The following is a 19,674-nucleotide window of genomic DNA, read 5'->3' as shown; positions in this document are numbered from 1 at the left end:
CACAGCACTCCCAACTTTCAAAATGTGGTGCTTTTTGAGAGACTGAACCACAAGTCTTAAATAATTTGAGTTAACAGCATTATGTGGTGTTTTGTCTCTTATTCATTGAAATGCACTGCAAGTATTCCATAGATTTTTAAGGGTGCAAGTCTATGGCCAGAGAAAGAATCTCTTTCCTCTGCACCTGTGATGGTGTAGGCACCTCAGACAGAACAACTCCTTGTTGTCTGCTCTTCCTAATACCATGAATCTCATTCAATTTTGACATCAGCTGAAAGAATTTCTCACTACTATTGCTTTCTCTCCCATGCATATTTTGTCATTCTACTAAATGTTTTGCTTGCATTTTCTTCCAGGTTGAGGGTTAACTTTCCTTGCCATATTTTCTTAACCTCCTCAGTCTTTTGTATTTTTTCTGGCTCTTGTTTTGGCAATATCATTCAGTGTAACACCATCAGCAAATTTATTTAATGTGATCTTTATTCCTTTTTCCATACCCCTAAGATGTTAATTAAAAGCAGTTGTTACCCTGATTCTTCCATTAGCTTGGAAAGTTACAAAGTTACATACTTTGCCATTTATCATTATCCTGTTTTCTAATCTCTGTTGTCCCATTTACATAAAAAATTGCATTATATTTTCAAATTATGGTTCACGAGACTCTACTAAATAATTGAGCTAAGGCAATGTATGTTAAGCTACTGTATTCCATTTATTCATTAATTTTGAAATTCTCCTACTAAAGAACATAAAATTTCAGAGTCAAGATTTATTTCTATTCACCCAATATCCTATACAGTATATGACTCTAGGATTTCCTTTTTGTTTTTCTTTCTTTTCCCTATCATAACATAAAACAGGAAAAGTTCAGATGAGTATTTTATCCTGTTGTATGACTGAGAGAAGATTGAGTTACCTGCTTGAGGAGATATGCCAAGACACTTAAGTAAAGGATAGCAGAACCAGACTCTGTCATTACACCTATAACACATTAGTAGTGTCAGGATGAAAATCTCCACTGTGTCCTTGTATTTTTCTGTATTTTTTGTTTTAAATTATTTAAATTGGAGTTAAGATTAATGACCAGATTTTGGCTCCTCTGCCTATCTGCCAATCTAGCTTCCATAGTCTAGCTCACAATCATACCATGTCAATAAAATTGAGCATTTTAAAATGTTTCCTTTTTTGCTGTAAAAGCTAATGATCATTTAATTTTCAGTGTGGCATCTTAGTTTATTTCATATTCTGATGAGCACTTGAGCCTGGGCTTAAATAAACCTGCCATTAAAACTACTAATCAGTTCTTATTTTCGGTACACGTGTGGTTTTATGTAAAAGATGGGGAAAAAAGATTTCTTATCGTCATAGCCAGTGACTATTTCAAGATATAGGCCTCTCTAGGAAATCATTTTATGTGAAATAATTAGGATAGATTAGTAAGAAATGCTTTCATCCTGTGTGTGTTGGTTTTTTGATTTGATTTGTTTTGCCTACGTTGCATTTTAAAATAATTAAGAATCCAGATTGTTTCTGTTTTTCACCTTCATTTACTGGCACCCAGCAAAGAGGCCTACACTTTGATTTTAATCATGGCCAGACAGTATAAGACCTTGGTCTTAAAGGCAAGTGGGGCAACAAGCAGAAACCCTGCTGTGTAATTTCAAAGCAATGTACTTCATGCTGCTAACCCTACAGTATGATTTCTGTTCTGCCAATGGCTCCAATAGCAGACAACTTCCAATTTGCACCTCTTGCATAAATCCACATTATGCCAATAGGTTTAGAAGAAAACCACAAGCTGCCCAGTTCAGCAGTCAGAGGTCTGTTAACAGATCTTTAACTATGATCTATTGTGTAGGAAAGTCTGAAATTATGGAAGCAGAGTTTCACTTTATTGAGTTCTCACTTGTGCTATGCAGGTTTTCTTGAGATAATTATAAGTGTTTATTTTGGCTTTTAACAAGTTTAATCACATTATTTAGCATGTTCTGATTTTGTCACTGAGGCAACCATTACTTTTGCACATAAGTTGTGCTTAATTGGCAACAGGGAGAGAAAATGGAGTTTAAAGTGACTAATTGTGCTAGACCTCACAAATGCCAAGATGTAATTCTTTTAATTAAACTTTTTACAAGACTATTTACAAATGCAAAAACACTATCTCCTGTGAGTGCCTAGTAAGGTGTGGTTTGCTCCCATTTTAAGTGGTAAATATTCTGGAAGTTCAAATACAGGATGAGTGCAGAAAGTATTTCAAAGCAGAGAAGTCTGAGACTGGGAATACAAAAGTACAGAGTATACAGGCACTTCACTTACTTATCTGAATTCCGATTTATAAATAACCTTGGCTGCCTGTAGAGGGTAATTCAGTCTGTTAATTTCAGGCCACCGCTTAAGTATCATGCTGTGACAAATTGCATTTGATGGTTTTATAATGGCAAGACTATAATATACTAAAATGAGTTCTATAAAGATATCCCCTAGTGGGAATTTCAACTCAGGTCTCCAGTGGTAAAAATGACGCTCCTATCTATCAGCTCTGCATCTCAGGTACGGGTTGTCATCCCTTGCTACACAAAAATATAATTTTTGTCTTCCAATTCAAGTTGCTTAGAGTTCCAAATAAATAATTTTGTAATTTCTAATTGAGTCCTGTACTATAATATTTCAAAATCACCGAGTATAATTCTTGACACATTTCATCCCACTTTAAATCTCTGAAGTATGGTACTGCAACTCTCTATCAGAAGTGATTGAACAATTATCACTTGATGGATGATAACAGTTTCCTCAAATGGAGTGTTATTTCTTGCTCTCTGACATTAAATTGCACAGGTATACCTCAAAGAGGTAAACGCTTGCATCAGGATATTGTCTCACACAAAATTTCTTTGGTAACGGTGGCATTTTCCAATGTACAAGTCATCTTCACCACTCCTCCAGAGACCATACAAAGTTAAATGCATTTTGGAAGGTTAAGCTCTGTACACAGGGGTCATGGGACTGGGCTGAAGCTGGAGGGTCTGTTTATTTTCTACATGTGTTGAGCTATGTTGTTCCCGGGTGTGAACAGAAGTTTCTAACCTTCACAAACGATCCCCAGGAAGAGACCTTGCTGACTAAGACTGGATTTGTCGCTGAGCCATTCCAACAATTCACTTCTTTCCAATTGATGTATAGCAGCCAAAGAGAATACTTATTTAAACACTGAATTGTATTTTAAACTTCACTGACCAGAAGCAGCGCCTTTACTGGCATAATGGTGCAATTACTCAGATACTTTTTCAAACATATCTTGGGGAAAAAAATCACCATGGATATATACCTCTAACATCCAGGGAGCAGAGCAGTCCTATAAAGAACTTCTTCTTTTAGCCTGCTTATAATGTCCTCAATTATACCAGGCGAAACAAAACACTGAGAATGTTTTAATAAACTTCCTGGCTTGTGTCATGACTCCTACATATTGAAACAGTCACACTATGCCAAATTGCTTGAAAGAAGAGAGATTCATGGAGCACTGCTTTTGTAAAAATGGTAGCTATACAAATTTAACCATTTCTGTGTCCACGTAGATTTAAACTGCCAATGAGTTTTAAGTAATGTAAATAAATATCTACTTACAGGAGGGGCCGGGAGAAGTGTCTGCATCAGGTATTAAGTTTTACTAAGTTCCTTTTTCAGACAATTTTGAGGATCTTACTCCATACAACTCCAAGCCTCCTACCACTATAAAACTGTATGGTTTGAAAGCCTTTTTTTTATAAAGTAAGCATGAAATCTTCAATTAAACCAGCTGGTCCTGGATAAATAATGAATAGCTTTGCTAGGTTCGTGCACTAGGTTAGTGTGCTGCTTATTATTTTTACTGTGAAGTTCAAAAGCTATCCTATGTCTTATTCATTAATTTCAGCAGTTATTTTGTTTGGGATTGTTTTACTTACTTCCCTAGGGAGAAATCTTTACTTAGATGTGACAACAGAATGAGCATGCTATGATTGAGACTAGATTGGGTAACTTCTGGTTTCAGGTCAGAAAATATCTTCAGGAAGCGCGTACATCTTCTCCCACAAGCCTGACAGTGCAATATGTCTATCCTTTCTAGTAGTCATAATATTTACAATGTATTATTAATAATGAATTTCATAATAATCCTGTTGCTGACCAGACAGTGAACTTCAATAACTCATCAAATGCTTATTTTGATAGTTGCTGGAAACAAAGACATTATAACTTAATGGTCAACTATAAGATATTTTGACAGACGTTTTCATGTTAGACTTAAGATGGTACTATGTGTCTTTCTTTGTGGACCTTGATTTGGTCATAGCAGTAGAGAACCTAATTTTTGAATTCTGACTACAATATGCCATTAAGAGTCAAATTTAATTTGGCAAAGACATTCAAAACTAAATTCAATGCCACTGGAGAAGATAATCATAGAATAATCTTTCATACCATTCTTATCTTTTTTAGATAAGATTTCAGAGCAGTGTTCAGAGTTCATTTACAGTTATTTGAGATTTCCTGGCCATTTAGTGCTTGTGTTAAAGGAAAGAAATTCATCTTGCCAATCCTGATACGTCCACTTATCTGGAAATCTCATTTGAAAATTTCAGCTGCTTGTTCTTGTTGTGACTTGTTGTCTTTAGCAATAAACTGTTTCCAATGTTGACTGAAGCAATTATTTTGTATTACTCATATCATTGAAATCGGTTCATGTTATTAAGTCCACTGGAATGGAACCAGAACCCAAAACAACTAATAAGAGCTTCTTTCATTTCACAAATGGTGAATTTAAATGTGAAACTTTTCTCATTGTATTTGCATTCTCTAGTTTTGATCTAAAGTGATAAGTTTTAAAATTCCAGCCTCATCAAAATGTAGACATACATGAAATGTTATCTGAATAAACTGAGTGCGCATAGCCTGCCACTGAGCAATCGGTATTATGTCCAAACAGTTCTTGTAACATACCTGGGAGGCAATGCATATGGGTTTGAGTCACCTGTGTTAAACACTGACAAAATGTGACATTTGTCACAGCAGAATTAGGCCATGTGTCAGAATGCTCATCAGCTCTCTTTAAAAAAGAAAGCTTTTTTTTTTTTTAAATTTTTAGGACCTGTAAGCAAGTTTGGCAGCACAAACGTGCACTGCTTGACTTAGGAAAAATACCATGGCTTATGAAGCCTTTGGGAGGACATATGAATGCCATGAGCATGAGTGGTTTTTCTAGTCTACCTATCTATTTAAGAGAGGAGGAAAAGGAAAATCCACACTACCATTTATACAAGTCCTGTGAGGTACTACAGGCTTTGTGTAAGTGAAATTTAATACAAAACTGACTTTTAAACAGAAATAGGGATTTTTTTCAACAATCCAAAAACGTATATTTAATTTTGATTTTGTACATAGGAACATCTCTAACTCCACTCCTTTGCAAAATTCAATTTTGCAGGTCTTTTTCCATCCAATTATATTGACAACATATTCCCAAACGTCTTTTAGTATAAAATAGAATAGTATAATTCATAAAAGTTACAAGTATTTCATAGTTCTTTCTTAAGCATATGTCTTCTTTACTTTTTGTTGTTTTTATTTCTTACTTTGCTGCATTATAATAAGCTCATTACTTAAACTGTGAACACAGGAAAAAAAATAATTTCTTCATTGCCTTCTACTAACATTTTCCATATGAGCTCGGTACATTCCCTTTTTCTTCACTAAAACCACACACTCTAGTTTTTGTCTAAGGGCAAATTTATTATATTTCTCTCTTGATTTTTCACTTCTTGTCACTATGATCTCTATTTTCTTTGGCAGTGATCTGAAGACCACAGACCATAGAATAATCTAACTTCAGAAAGTCCCAGCAATTACTATGTCCTGGACCAGGTAGAAGTGCTGGAAGCTCAAGAAACTGCAGATATCATTTGAACCATGCCAGTCTAGAGTCTGCAGGAGAAAAAAAAAGAAGAAAACAATACTGTGAAAAAATAAAAACAAACTTGTAGGATGAGAGGAAGCAGGTAAGAAAACAATATGGATATTACTGTTCCTTTTCACTAGACTGAGTAGCTTCCTTTATTTTATTGCATATTTAATGCAACTATTTACCCTTTCAATATTGTATTTATGTAATTGATGGAAGAGCTGAGTAAGCATCAGAAAAATCTTCACTTGACAATTTTTGTCACACCTGTCATAAAAAGTAAGAAATTAGGAAGTAATATATTTCACTAAATCAAAACCCATGCCTTAAGAGCCCCTCACAGTTTCGTTTGCTCTGTTTTATAAAAGCAATGTTAAAACTTGAAATTTTAAGCTTAGAACATAAAAGAATTATAAGCTTCATGCCTCTGATACTCAATGTAAATACTTTAAAAATGCTTTGTAGTTAAAATTAAGTCTTCAGATTGTAACTGCAGTTGAGTGGATGTTTGCTTTATTTAACTCTTTAAAAGGCTGTAGACAATATTATTCAAGAGGCCTGTGGTTGGATGCACTTATTCTATTCACATTACTTAGGACAACTCTGCAATGAAGTTTCATTTGCTATATAAGTTTATTCCAGTTGAGAGCAATGGCACTGCTATCAAGAGCAAAAGAAAAAAATCATGGAAGAAATCCAGTAGCACAGCTGTAAGCTGAGCATAGCAGGCCTTAGGGTGGCTGTTTAATTATCATTCATATAACTATTTTAAATTATTTTTTTCCACAAAAGCACAGTTTGTGTGCAACTTGCCAAAAGGGCACCCTGACCCCTTTAAGTTCTGCTATTAACCTAATAAGGATCTTGTACTGGACAGTTGATGATTGTATAGTGTAATTATAGAAACAAGGAAAATTGAAGTACACACAGGCAGTAAGAAATCATCTACTCAACAGCTAGGGCCTGAGCATGATGCTCCCACAGACCTCAGGCTCCACCAGCTTCACTTCTTAATTGACTTTAAAGAGGGTAAAAACAAAACTAACTTCCAGCACAAACCATTCAACAAGCTCTAATATGGACAGACAAGACAGTCAGATGCAGCTGACAACCAAATAACTTTACCCATCTGTATGCCTCCTACTATTTTTTTATTCAGTCTCTAGCCCAAGGAAGGGCTGTTGACTTTTTAAATGGAATGAGAGAAAGAGATTTTCCATTTTGGCACCACTGTTTACTATTGCCAGCCTCCATTACTGTTGAGCTGGGGATTGGTGTAAGAAACTTGCTGTAGGGAACAATAAACCTCAGGGCTCGTGGTCTGGGTTGTGGATGATATACTTGGCACTATGAAATCACCAGTTCAAAGAATGGACATGTTCAAGCCAACACCTGCTTACATTAGAAGAGTAATTTCTTACACTCTGGTCTTACCAAATTTGTGCACAAATTAGAGGAAAATATCCTGTGTTATGATTTTAACAGGCACACAAAACATAAAAGGTCTTGATATTATGATTGGAATCAATTGAACTAACAAATGTGCATGAATATTTTGAATATCCATGAGCTTGAAAGTTTTTTAGCCGCTCCTTTGGGATCGTGTAGCAAAGAATTTAAATAGTAAGCTGCATCTGTTCTGTGTTGGGCAAAAAAGCCTCTGTTCTTGCTTCCAAAACTGGGCAAAAAGCCTCTTCCCAAGGTTCTAACCTTGAAAATAACTGACCATACCTTTTGTTATGATCTAACCTTATTACATTATGATTAAACGTGTACAATTTGTAAGACAGCCTAGCACACAGCTCAGAAGTTTGAGGCTGTATGAGAATTGCTAAGTCACAGCCTGAACCAATGATTGAGCACCTGGTGAAGGGACACAGCCAGCCCTAGGGGCACAGATGAGAGCAATTCACCTGTACAGCCACAAGAGCAGAGCCTATTTTTCCCCCTCCCAAAGCTTCATTTAGGGGCTGGCTGCTACAAGGGAAGGCTTTCTGCTTGGAGATGCCTCCTACTGGCGTATTTAGTGAGCCCTGATGCTTGGAGTAGGTAAGTAAACCTTTCTTTAACTGTGTTGCAACCATCACCCTTATTTTTAGGTAATTTAGAGCTGGTTATCTACCATCACCTTTCTCTGTAGAGGCTGTGTCTTTGTTAGCGATTAGTATGGCCTAGTAGAAGTCAGTGTGTGCTGATGTGTGTTTTATGCTAGTCTGTTTCTGGGGTAGAATCCCTACTAGCTGCTGGAGCTTAGTGGCCTAAGCACTTTCAGTTTCGGGACCCAGTTCTCTGTGCTCTGAGACTGTGTAGTGGTGTAAGCTGAAGTCTTGATTAGCAGTGATGAATTTGCTTCAAAAGTGTACTCCTAAATCTAACTCAGTGATGCTAACCTTTCAATTATATGCTAAAGACATTCAAACCAGTTAAAATTAAGAATGTATAACTTTTGCAGACTTTTGAGTAGTTTTGCAAGTGTTAGCCTCCTCAGTTCCACAGATCTACTAGTGAAAATCTTCTCTGGGTAAGAACAGTGAGTTTCACAATCTTTTTACTATTTGCGTTTGATATTCAGGTGTCCATAGAGGTGTGCCATGTTTGGAAGAAAAGTTTGCCAGGAATCCCTCTGATTAAGAATATTAAAACTTAGGAAAGATTAAGTGTGTTTTGCTGACTTCTCAGGTAAAGTGACTCTACTATCTCACCTGGCTACTGAGTAAAAAGAAGACTCTGGCATGTCATTGAGGAATATGAATAGAAGACAATGGTATGTTGTTAAGATACAAATTTGAGAGGCAGCCACCCTGAGGAAAACCTTAGGCTGCAGACAGCTTATACTATTGTGGGGCTTACCAGCTAAGCCAGACCTCAAGAAAACTGTGTAGTCCTGAATCTGAAACGATTTGGTAAGCAAGGAATATTTAAGAGAGCCTGGAAGGGACCTTCTATTCCGTCATTAGGTTCTGTTCATAGCTAGTACACTAAGAAATGTTGTTCAGCATTAAGAAAATAAAGAAGATAGAGCATTGAGTTTGAAAGTAATTAAGACCTGGTGCAAGACTGAGCAGCCGCTTCTTCAAAATTTCACTAGGGAGAATGGTGCTGAATGTGGAAGCAAGAACAGAACATCTGAATGGGGATGGGGACACAAAAGCAAAATAAAATATATAGCAGGTAGGCAGAAAGCTCAGGAATGTCAAGTGTTGGATATTTTGAATAAATTGTTCATTTGTCAGGCAGGTGAAGACCAGAAAAAGAAAAATGTTCTGATGAAATAATATAATTTCAATATTTTGTGAACGTAAATAATAAATGAGTTGTTACTTTCTGCGAAGTTTGTAGTAGAAAAGATTACTATCCAATTAAGTCTACTAGGAGCAAAAACTTAAAAAGATTTAAGATCAAATTTGATGAATCTGTGAAGAGAAATATATACATACAAGTATAATAACCTGTGATGGTAAAGGCTAATGTTAAATCAGAGAAAGTTAAGGCCAGCGTTTCTCTGTTCCTAATCGTACTGGGTTACTTACTAGCAGTCTAAAACCCATTTAAACAAAAAATAGATGTCCAAGCAAGTATATTTATTCCTATATTTATATAGTCTTCATTTAAAAATTTCATAACATTTTAATTTTAGTATTTATCAAATTTACTTTTTTTCATGGTGTGTGTCTTTTTCCACTTCAGTAACTAAAAAATTAGAAATGTTTTCATTTGCTTCTGCTTAAGTGCACTAATTCCCACTAATTTTTTTCATTGGTGGAAAAAAATATATATATTGGCAACAAAAGTACTGAGTATAATACACAGATATTATTGACTTCGAATAATTTTGTTGTTTTGTAGAAACTACAAGCTATTTTCTCTGCACTGAGAACAGAAAGAATCCCATGGGGGTGAAGGGGGAGAACAGCATTCAGCATTATTTTCCTTCAAAACAAAAAGTTGTAAGATCACAATTTTTGTCTTGGAATGAAATGTTCTGAAATAATTCAATTTGGAAATGTCTATGTTTAGTTTTGACTTCATAAATTGAAGTCTTTTATTTTCTTGTACTGAACCCAAATGCTACGTTTGAAGTCAGTTGAACATTTATCTGCACTGGGCTATTGTGCCCCACAGGAATTTAAGTGGTGCACCCTGGTTCCCATGCTTTCACATGGGCTAAGGTTTTTGGGAAACTTCTCCACTACTCCTCAACAGTCTGATACAGATGCACCTTGATCCTAGGGGAGCTCGTGATGTGTCATGGAGCATATACTTATGCAAATAAAAACTGCTCTTTTTTTTTTTCCCCTGAAAAATATTTGACAGGTTTCCTAACCAGGTTTCTTCAAAAGCAGTGTTGATGGAAAAGCTAGAAAGGGAGGAATTGGTTTGCAGGTCTGCTGTTGAAAACATTGTGTATACGAAAAGTCATGGTATTTCAAGAGTTAAGGGCTGCTTTCGTGTCTGTCATAACTCCTCTTAGATGGGGAGGAAATTGGCCCCTACATATCTAGACAACATAGTAAAGAGGACTGCAATCTACAGAAGTCAAGGGGAAAAAATGTGATAATACAGCAGATGGGGAATGTGTTCCTATGGTGACTAGATACACTATATTTTCTGCTAAGATATACAACTGAAAAGCAACACGGACTGCAGTAATGGAAGGCAGCTCTACTTCTTATTAGACTCATTTTATTCAGGCTGCTATTAATAGTGAAAACCAATACTAAGATCTGAACACACATTGTGTGTGTAATAAGTAGTGCATTGTGATCACCATAAAGTTTTAAATAGAGAAAAGAAAGCATAAGAATTAAAATATTTGAATTGTTCTAGCATTTTCCTTTTGGCACACACAAGAAAGTCAGCAGTAAAGACCAGAACTGTAGTACACCAAATTACTTGCTCAAGCAGTTGGGTATAATTGGACGGAGAAAGATGGGTTTGCTGTGAAGCTTTTTCATCTTATTACAGGAAGATGCCTTGTCAAATGAATGATGAGGTTGAAGAGGTAAAGTTTAAAGTGGTTAGCAAAAGAAAATATTAAGGTTCACCGTAACCTTATTTTTGTCCTTTGAGCAGTACTGCTCTTCTTTCCTTTGTGCGAAAACACCTACAAAAGTGAAAAGTTTATGTAAAAACTTTTCTGCAGCCAGATTTTTCAATGTTGTCAAATTATACCTTCTATGGAAGCACTTATTCTGAAGTTAAAAAAAAAAAAATAAATCTGAAAGGCATTTGGACTGTATCATGCTGTTTTTTGAAAAGGTCCTCGGGTATGTGTGGGTATCTGCTTCTCAGGATTTATTTCAGAACAGAGGGATTTCTTCTGTCCTGGATGGGAAGTCTGTTTTTGGCTTTGGCATCGCATACAATGCAAGTTTCACAGAAACTGGTCAGCTAGTGCTCACAGCTCTCTGCATATCGTGTGACTAATCTTGGCATTGTCTTAATGGCATTAATAATGTTTTGATATATGATATGTGGCAATATACTTCCTATATAGTAGAAATAATAATGATGATATAATAAAGTGGGGAAAGATTTGTTTGGCAAGTGAAGCTAACTAAAATAATCTTACAAGCACTAAGAAGTCTCTGCAGGGCTATAGTGGAAACATGAATAAAACTAAGACACACTAAATGATATTTTCCTGGATGAGTCACCAAGAATGTGTGTGAATAGTAAGGGACTACGATTATTGGGGAATATCCAACTATTCATTTTGCCATGTCTTGAGACAGTTCACTCAATGTAAATGAAAGGCATGTTTGCCTCTATGAAGGCCTGTTTCTGTTGATTGCAGAAGGAACTATAAATTAAGTTGAATAATGCCAAATGTGTAGTTTTGTGATGTTAATGGCGCATGAGGGGAAAGAGGGGAAATGCAAAAAATTTTCTGATTTTCAGTTAGGTAGATACAGATGAAATACTTTTGATTTGTGCTTGAATATGTGAATGATTTTATATGGCTGCCAAAGGTTCCCATTACCTCCTCAGACTGAAAAAATGTCACATTGCTTATTGCTCAACTATTTGCTTGCATTTATCCAAAACCACCTCAGCTGTGCTTGCTGGGTAGTAGTAAAGGAACTTGTCTGTAATTACAAAGGTGTTAATTTCAGCATTGAGTGTACTTTTTCTTTTTACTAGACTGGCATGAACATTTCACACTCTAGCATGTGCTGTAATTGGAACAAACTGCAACACTTACTACTAAAAACTGAGTTCTTTGTAGCTGCTGCTTGTCCCTTCCATTTAAAATTCCCTGGCTGCACTTCTGCCTCCCAAGCTGCCTTTGAAGGCAGATTTATGTGTTTTAAGTACAATTCAAGCATATTGCAGACACAGCAGGAGATTGTAAACAATCAGAAACTGAACTGGAAGAGTCTTCAACATCACCATGGTAGGGCTTGAAAAATACCTACAGGTTGTGTGTATGTTATGGAAGATACAGCATGACTAGCAAATGCCATTAGGGAACATTAGTTAAAATGCTAATGATGCAACTATCTTATATGGATGCTCCCTGTGTATATGAATCATTGTTTCCCTGAAGACAAGGTTTATATTATCCTTAGCTTTTCTGTGCAAAAAGTCTTTTTTCCTTTCGTATATGTCTAGGACTGTGAGAATTGGCTCCTACAGGAAAAAAAAATCATGTCCTACTGTCAGGTGTTGACTAGTCTGTACACAATAGACTTTGAAAAGCAATATAGTTTTAACAGGATCCAGAAATACTCTAATTTCAAAAAAATTCTCAAGAATACTGAGAACATAAACCACCATCAACAGCCTACTTCTTCAGTTATATACAGTGCTTTTCAATAATAAGTAAAAGGAACATACTTGCTTTGGTTTTCTTTCTCACAAGCTTTTTGGCACAATTTTTGCACCAAGGCTATGCAATTTTTAATTATTATTTATTTATTTTTAGACTTTCTACTGAGAGAAGGAAGTCTAGATGTCCTTGGCTGGTTCAAGGAGCTGAAATCAATTCTGTTACTTCCTAGAAAAGTGCTTTAGTCACTAACTACTAAACACTAATCATATAAATGATTTTTCTAAATTATTCTACTTAGTGAAAGTGGCTCTGCTCTGTGCTAAATTTGCTGCTGCCAAGTGTTTTGAGATGACGCTGACAATATGTAAGACACCAGACAACTGAGGGAACTTCCAGGTGACCTAGACTGCATTAAAAAGAGGCTCAGTTCAGTTAAGGATATGATACAAGTAGATGTGAATGCAGCAAACTGTGAGATGTGTAACAATTAACATTCTTTTGAAAATGGGTATCAGATCTCTGTTTAAAATGCATGTTAGTCCCAAAGCTTTCTCATGACTTGTCAAGTCAGAGTTTAGTAAACAACTATGACCATTTTTATTTTTTTTTTATAGGGAAACGCTGTTAAAGACTGCTTTTACTGGAGCAGCAGAGACCTTCATTCTGGACTTCAGGCAGCTCTTAAAGCCAAGATTAAAGATTTTTAATAAGCAAATTTCATCCAAAGTAGTTTCTATCTAAGCTCTGACTTTTTTCATTTGTCTCTGTCTGATCAACAGATTCCTTATTCCAGTTCTAGTTTCATTCTATTGAATATGAACCTGATGTTGTTTGCACTTCCAAATACATGAGCAGATGAAATTTTCCCATCTACAGACTCTGGGCTAAAGAACGGTATCACTGTAACATTAGTGTTTCTCCAGTTGGATAAGTCTGAAGAGATGAGCCCTTAATCTCATACAATCTGATGAAATAAAGGGTGCTAAGCTCAAGCTGATTTATTTTTTTCCTTAAGCATCATACAGGAAATAGATGTGTGAAACTTCTGCTGGACATTTATAAAATGAAACTGTGAAATACAGTATTCAACTTTTTAAACAGGAATTTGCATTATTCAACTTGTTCTGGTTATCCTTTCAAATGCCAAGTTAATTCCTCTGAAATCCTTCTGGGAAGACTACAGAGAAGATCAAGAAATGCTGGCTCTACATAAAACCTTTCCAAAATGTTGTACCATTCCACTAAACAGGGTGTGTTTATCTGGAGCTGTGAAATTCAGGAAGGATATTGTAAATGGCTGAGAATTTATAGTTTCCATAAAAGAGGAAAAACATCATTTTTCAGTCTAGTTATACCTGAGAGCTGAAGCTTGAAGAAGACAAGTGGCAGCCTGGTCATTTGCTTAGAAAAAAAAAAGAAAAAGTTTTTTTAAAAAACAATAAAAAATTGAATGAGAAAATGTTGTCTCACTTAGAAGTATTTTTCTGTGTCAAGGATGCTAGCAAAAATATGTGAATCTTTCCTAATGGAAGAAATTGCTTTACTGCTGTTTATAAGTGACCTATATGATGATTCACATGATAAATATGGTAATATATAGTAACTGGCAGCATTTTGGCTTTGATGTATTTGTTCATATCTTAAATTGGTTTTGATTTTTCCTCCTGGTTAAAGTTTGATTATGACAAGTTCATAAAGAAGATAAAGCTAAGAAAATAGTTTTGTTTTTCTTCTGTAAACCTACTTAAACCTCATAGGTTAAGTCGTGGGAACTTATAAAGCCTTTTCAGAGAAAACGCACATACATTGAATGTTTCTGGATTTGTTGAGTTCATTGAATGTGATCTATGTTCTGAAATGTGTGAATAAATTTCATACAGAGCATTGAAACAGTGGGATAAAAAGATTTTTTTAAAGCAACTTAGGCATCAGAAGCATATATCTAAATAACCATTTACTATTATAGATGGTGTAAAGAATGGATATTTGAAAAAAGTATATTTAAATACTCCATTCAGCTGACCATGTATTCTGCCTTTATTTTTACCACTGTGCAGAACTTTGTAATAAAATTACAGACAAGCTTTGGTTTGCAATATATGTGAACTAATTAAAGATAAATAATAGACAAAATCAGGAGAAATATTTAGTTACATGGAACTAAAAAATAGGGTGAATGTGAATGTGTTTTGGTATTAAATTACCCTCCTTCATCGTTTAAAAAACACCTGGATGGATTCAAGGAGTGGGGCTGAGCAAAATATGAATTAATGAATAACACATTTCCATGATAGAATGTTTTTGACTACTATATAGACCTATAAATAAAACATGCTATGTGCATATTTGGCACCCACCAATTGACTAATGTTAATGTAAGTAGACACAGATTTCTAGTCTTTTTTATATAAAATGTGACTAGTTTCTGCTTTCTATGCTATGTTAATGAATGCCAGGGAGGCTATAGGCTGTATTTTAACTTTTTGTTTACTTCATCAGACTCATGCTGAGAGAGCAGTAAGTGTCATTCCCATAGCATAGGGCTTACCACATGTACTTAAAAGGTCCATACTTACACAATTAATCACATTTTAAAAATGATTTGCTTTCCCACATTGAACACAATAGACCTTTGTTATATTTAGGAGCTCGTGCACAAAAGAAATACACTAGCTGCTAAAATACTATAATCACATAGTATTGGCTACAGTAACTTGCTGAGTTTTAATATGTCTGGGCTGCAACAGGCTCTTGATTATCTAAGATGGTGGAAGATAACTGTCCAATGAAAAGAGAATAAGAAATTTAGCAACTGCGTGACTGTGTGAATTAGCTACCCAATTGTGTAAACTGTGTGAAATTAGCTACCTGTGCGACTTGGTGTAGGGAACCTGCTTTGGCAGGGGGACTGGACTCAGTGGTCTCTGGAGGTCCCTTCCAACCCCTACAATTCTGTGATTCTGTGAACACTTTCAGTGGATAAGTAAATAGAGTAGAAAGCTCAGCAGAGAGATTACTGAGATGAGAGCTAACTGTTGGCAGTGGAGAAACTGGAACTATCTCAGATGGTTTAGTATCAGTAGCAAAAAAATATTCCGTCTACAAAACAGTTTTAGAACTATGTTTAAAAAGCAGGAAGACTGAATAAGTTGCACAGTAGGCTACGTGTGCCTATAAACTATGCATAGTAAAAGTACCTATGTTTATTTTGGGTAGCAGTTTAGGAGTGGATCTGGGATAGAGAATCTGAAGAGACTTCTAGTCTTGCTAATATTTAACTGAAGATAATGAGATGGAAAGACACAGGCTAAATTCTTCTCATGATGGGGAGAAAAAGGATCATCTCTACCTCTCTTCTTGAAAAGGTGGAAAAGCAGAAGGAGGCAGTAGGACTTCTTTTAAATGCAGTAAAAGAGGCATAGAGGACTTAACTTGCAGCACAGTACAGACAGCAACTGGTAATGCAGTATTCTGCACCTGACTGCCTTTGCTTAGAGTAGCAATAAGGAAAAAAATTCTCTCCAGCAAAACATCAACTCTCTTAGTAGGCAAGCCTGGGTAAAGTTTATGTTGGAATAAAACAGGAAGAAAGTATTAGTGGGATGAGGAGAAACTCAAAATCCTGCCGCTCCTTGTAGGAAGTAACTGCTTGAAGACTCAACAAACAGTTCAAGTGTAGATGACAAGAAAATAGTCCTATTTGCATATGAATGGAAAGGAGTATTTTCACTTCCAAGCTACCATGTAAATTCTATCCATAAGTGAAATCTTATGTTAATTCAATGTATGAAGAGCTAAACAAATGATAATGAAACAAAATAATTTATTATGTTTACATAATGTCTAGGAAAAATAGAAATAATTGGGTAACGATTCCAGACTTTTCAACAGCAGCTAGTTTTTCTTGCAGATAAAAAATTCTTAAATGTTCCTGAAACCTGTTCTGATAGCATTAGACAACCTTTGATGCTAGGTGAGAACAGGGGGAAAATTGCGTTTAGCTTATGAGAAAAGAAGAAATAAGCTAAAAGTCAGGAACCTAAATGAAATATTACAAAGATACACAACACATGAAGTAGTATTCTGGTTTGGGTTGGTTGTTTTGTTTTGAGGGGTTCTTTTAAGATATTAAAATATATTTTAAGATATTAAAATATATTTTAAAGATTAAAATATATTTTAAGATATTAAAATATATTTTAAAGATATTAAAATATGTAATATCTTAAGGTGCCAGGCTTCTGAAGTGGAATTCTGAACCCAGGTTGAGCCACATTATATGCTCTGAGAATAAACCTCTTCTGAGAACCGTGGTGAGTCCTACTCTCACACGGCTTTAGGTTAAATGATTAAGTCTGTGTTGGACTTTCACTGTCCAGAAGACTTCTTTGCACAAATAGTGAGGCTTGAGCAAACTGAGAAGGACACAGTCTTTTGAAACTAATATATTTTATCCAATCGCTACTTAATGCTAAGCGAGAGAGCAGATATTGGAAGTGGTCTTCAGTGCAGGTAATTCAGTGGACACTTCCTCATAAGCCCATTATTGCTTCATCACAGATCTATTAACTTTACATCATTTTGCTCATAATTAAATAATGTGAGGACATTAATTTCAGTGGTTGAGAATGGATTTGCCTACCTTGCATTAAGTCTCAAAGCAAGAAAACTCTCAATATGTTGTTAGAAGATTCTGTGTCTTCTCAGCTGTGTAAACCTGGGTCTTCTTTATTTTGAGAACCTATATTTTATATTGTAAGTAGCTATCAACATTATGGATCTCCTGTGGTTGCAACCATCCTCTTTGACGAGCCTTACACTCATTTTGGCTGGCATGTGCTCTCAAAATGCCTGCTCAACCAAAACCCCTTAGGAAGCTTTGATATGTATGCTTCTTCCCCTTGTCAGACCAGCACAACTCACAGCATGCTGTATTTGCTGCCAAAGGCATATTACAGCCAGGCAGAGTGGTAGTGAGTGACTTGGCACTGTCAGGGTAGAGTGGTGCTTGTGCTGGTAGTGCAAGGCATTGCTGGGATTCTGAAGTACACCACATGCACCACTAAACCCAAGAAATACTGGGCAGTCAGAATGCATGTTCCTAAGCTGCCCCCACAGATATGTTGCTTTCTTCATGAAGTGGCAAGCAAGCAGAGGCATGGTATTTGGAATCCAGTAGAAGAAAATGTGGACAGGATTTGGTTTTGGCTGGTTTTCTCGCTCTGTGCTATTGAGAGGTAATACTGAGCTGCAAAGCAATTTTCTTTGAAAGGTTCCAGTGAATTTACTACAAGAGCACACTCCAAATGGTTATGAGAACTTTGGGATCCATTGCAACACTGTTCACAGTGACCCCTTCCATTATTTTATAGAACATATGGGCCTGGCTGTCAATTTTAATAGGGAAGACAACTTTGTTTAACACAGAAATGTATCTTTAATAGCCAAACCTGTGGCTGTGAGCGTTCTGTAAAAGTCTCCATCAGAGACATTTGTGCAAATGCATTTGAATTAATTTAAAATCCTGGAAAGGACTGAATGTCAAGCAAAATTTTAGGTTTATAAACTATCCATGTGTCCATGGATTATAAGAGTTTCTGACATAATACTGCAAATGGATCTGGCATATACCAATGAAGAGGGATATTTTTACTTTACTGATTGAAGAATGGGATTAGGAGGTAGGTTTTAGAGAATTCAATTCTCAGCTCTGCTGCTCATTTATTATGCATCCGCACAAGCCTCAGCCACATTAGAAAGTCTTGGCTCCCTCCAAACATGTGCAGCATAGTCCCCTAGTAGCACTCTGAAAAGCTCAAGCTCCAGGTACAGCCCAGCAGGCAAACAAGCATCTCTCTGTAGCTGAGCTGGGAACTACTCATTCTCCATCCAGCATTCTGTAGTCTCCAGGGCATATACTGCTCTTGGAGTTGCAAAGAGCTTCTGTAGACGCCATTCCCAAGTAGCTGATGGAGTTTTTGGTTGCTGTGTTGTTTTTTTTTTAATTTTGTGTGGGCTGGGTCGAGCCCTTAATGATGCAGGGAGTTATACTGAACTGATTGGAAACTGTCATCCAGAATTCACACTCAGTTTATTGATGGTGGTGAAACCCTCACAGAGTAGTAAACACAAGGTCCAGTCTGCTGTTTAGGTTCCCCACCAGCTGCACCAAATAGGCCATCAAATTAGTTTGATTTTTTTTCCCATCATTTTATGATGATTTCTTCCTGGAAGGCATTATCTTCAATGGGATCTACATCAACTATTTTAGATGGGTTTTCATATTTGTTACATTCTGTTCACAAAACTATTTCATTTAACAGCAGGCCATCAGTATGATTTATTAACAGTCTAATAATGTAGGATCAGTATTTTAGCTTGCTTTGTTTGTTGTATGTTTGGTTTCTTTATTACATTTTGGAAATGCTGCAATAAAGAAAGCATCCTGGTGCTTTTTCTATTTATTTTATTAAACCTCTTTGCTGCAGGGTATTTGACTGTTGTCATGTAGGTTCCCTTTTAATATACCAGCTGTACTTCATGCTTATTCATTTCCTCTATCCTTAAATGTTCCTCAATAAACTAAGCAATCTATTTATTAGAAGTAACTTAGAATGCAAAATCTTCCTTCATTGCACCAGAAGCTCGTACACCTTTACTTTTTGATGACAATATTGCAAGTTTTATAAACATTGAAAACATGGTTTTCAAAATATTGACATATACTCTGTTATATATGCAAATATTTCAGCTAAATAGTCATGGAGTAGAGAGAGTAAGTATTTGGAGACCTTTCCATGGACTGTTCTTTCTGTATGTTCAGAATTACATGCATTAATTATCAGATTTAGCTGCTACAAGGATAGACATCTGCAAAATAACTTTCAGCAAGCATTCATAAATTAATCTTTTAGCCAAATTTATTTTCTAGCTGATAGTAGCATAGACTGTGTGCAACAGTTTG

This window comes from Coturnix japonica, chromosome 4, assembly GCF_001577835.2.
Source record: "Coturnix japonica isolate 7356 chromosome 4, Coturnix japonica 2.1, whole genome shotgun sequence".
NCBI lineage: Eukaryota > Metazoa > Chordata > Aves > Galliformes > Phasianidae > Coturnix > Coturnix japonica.
Note: the sequence above shows the minus strand (reverse complement) of the source record.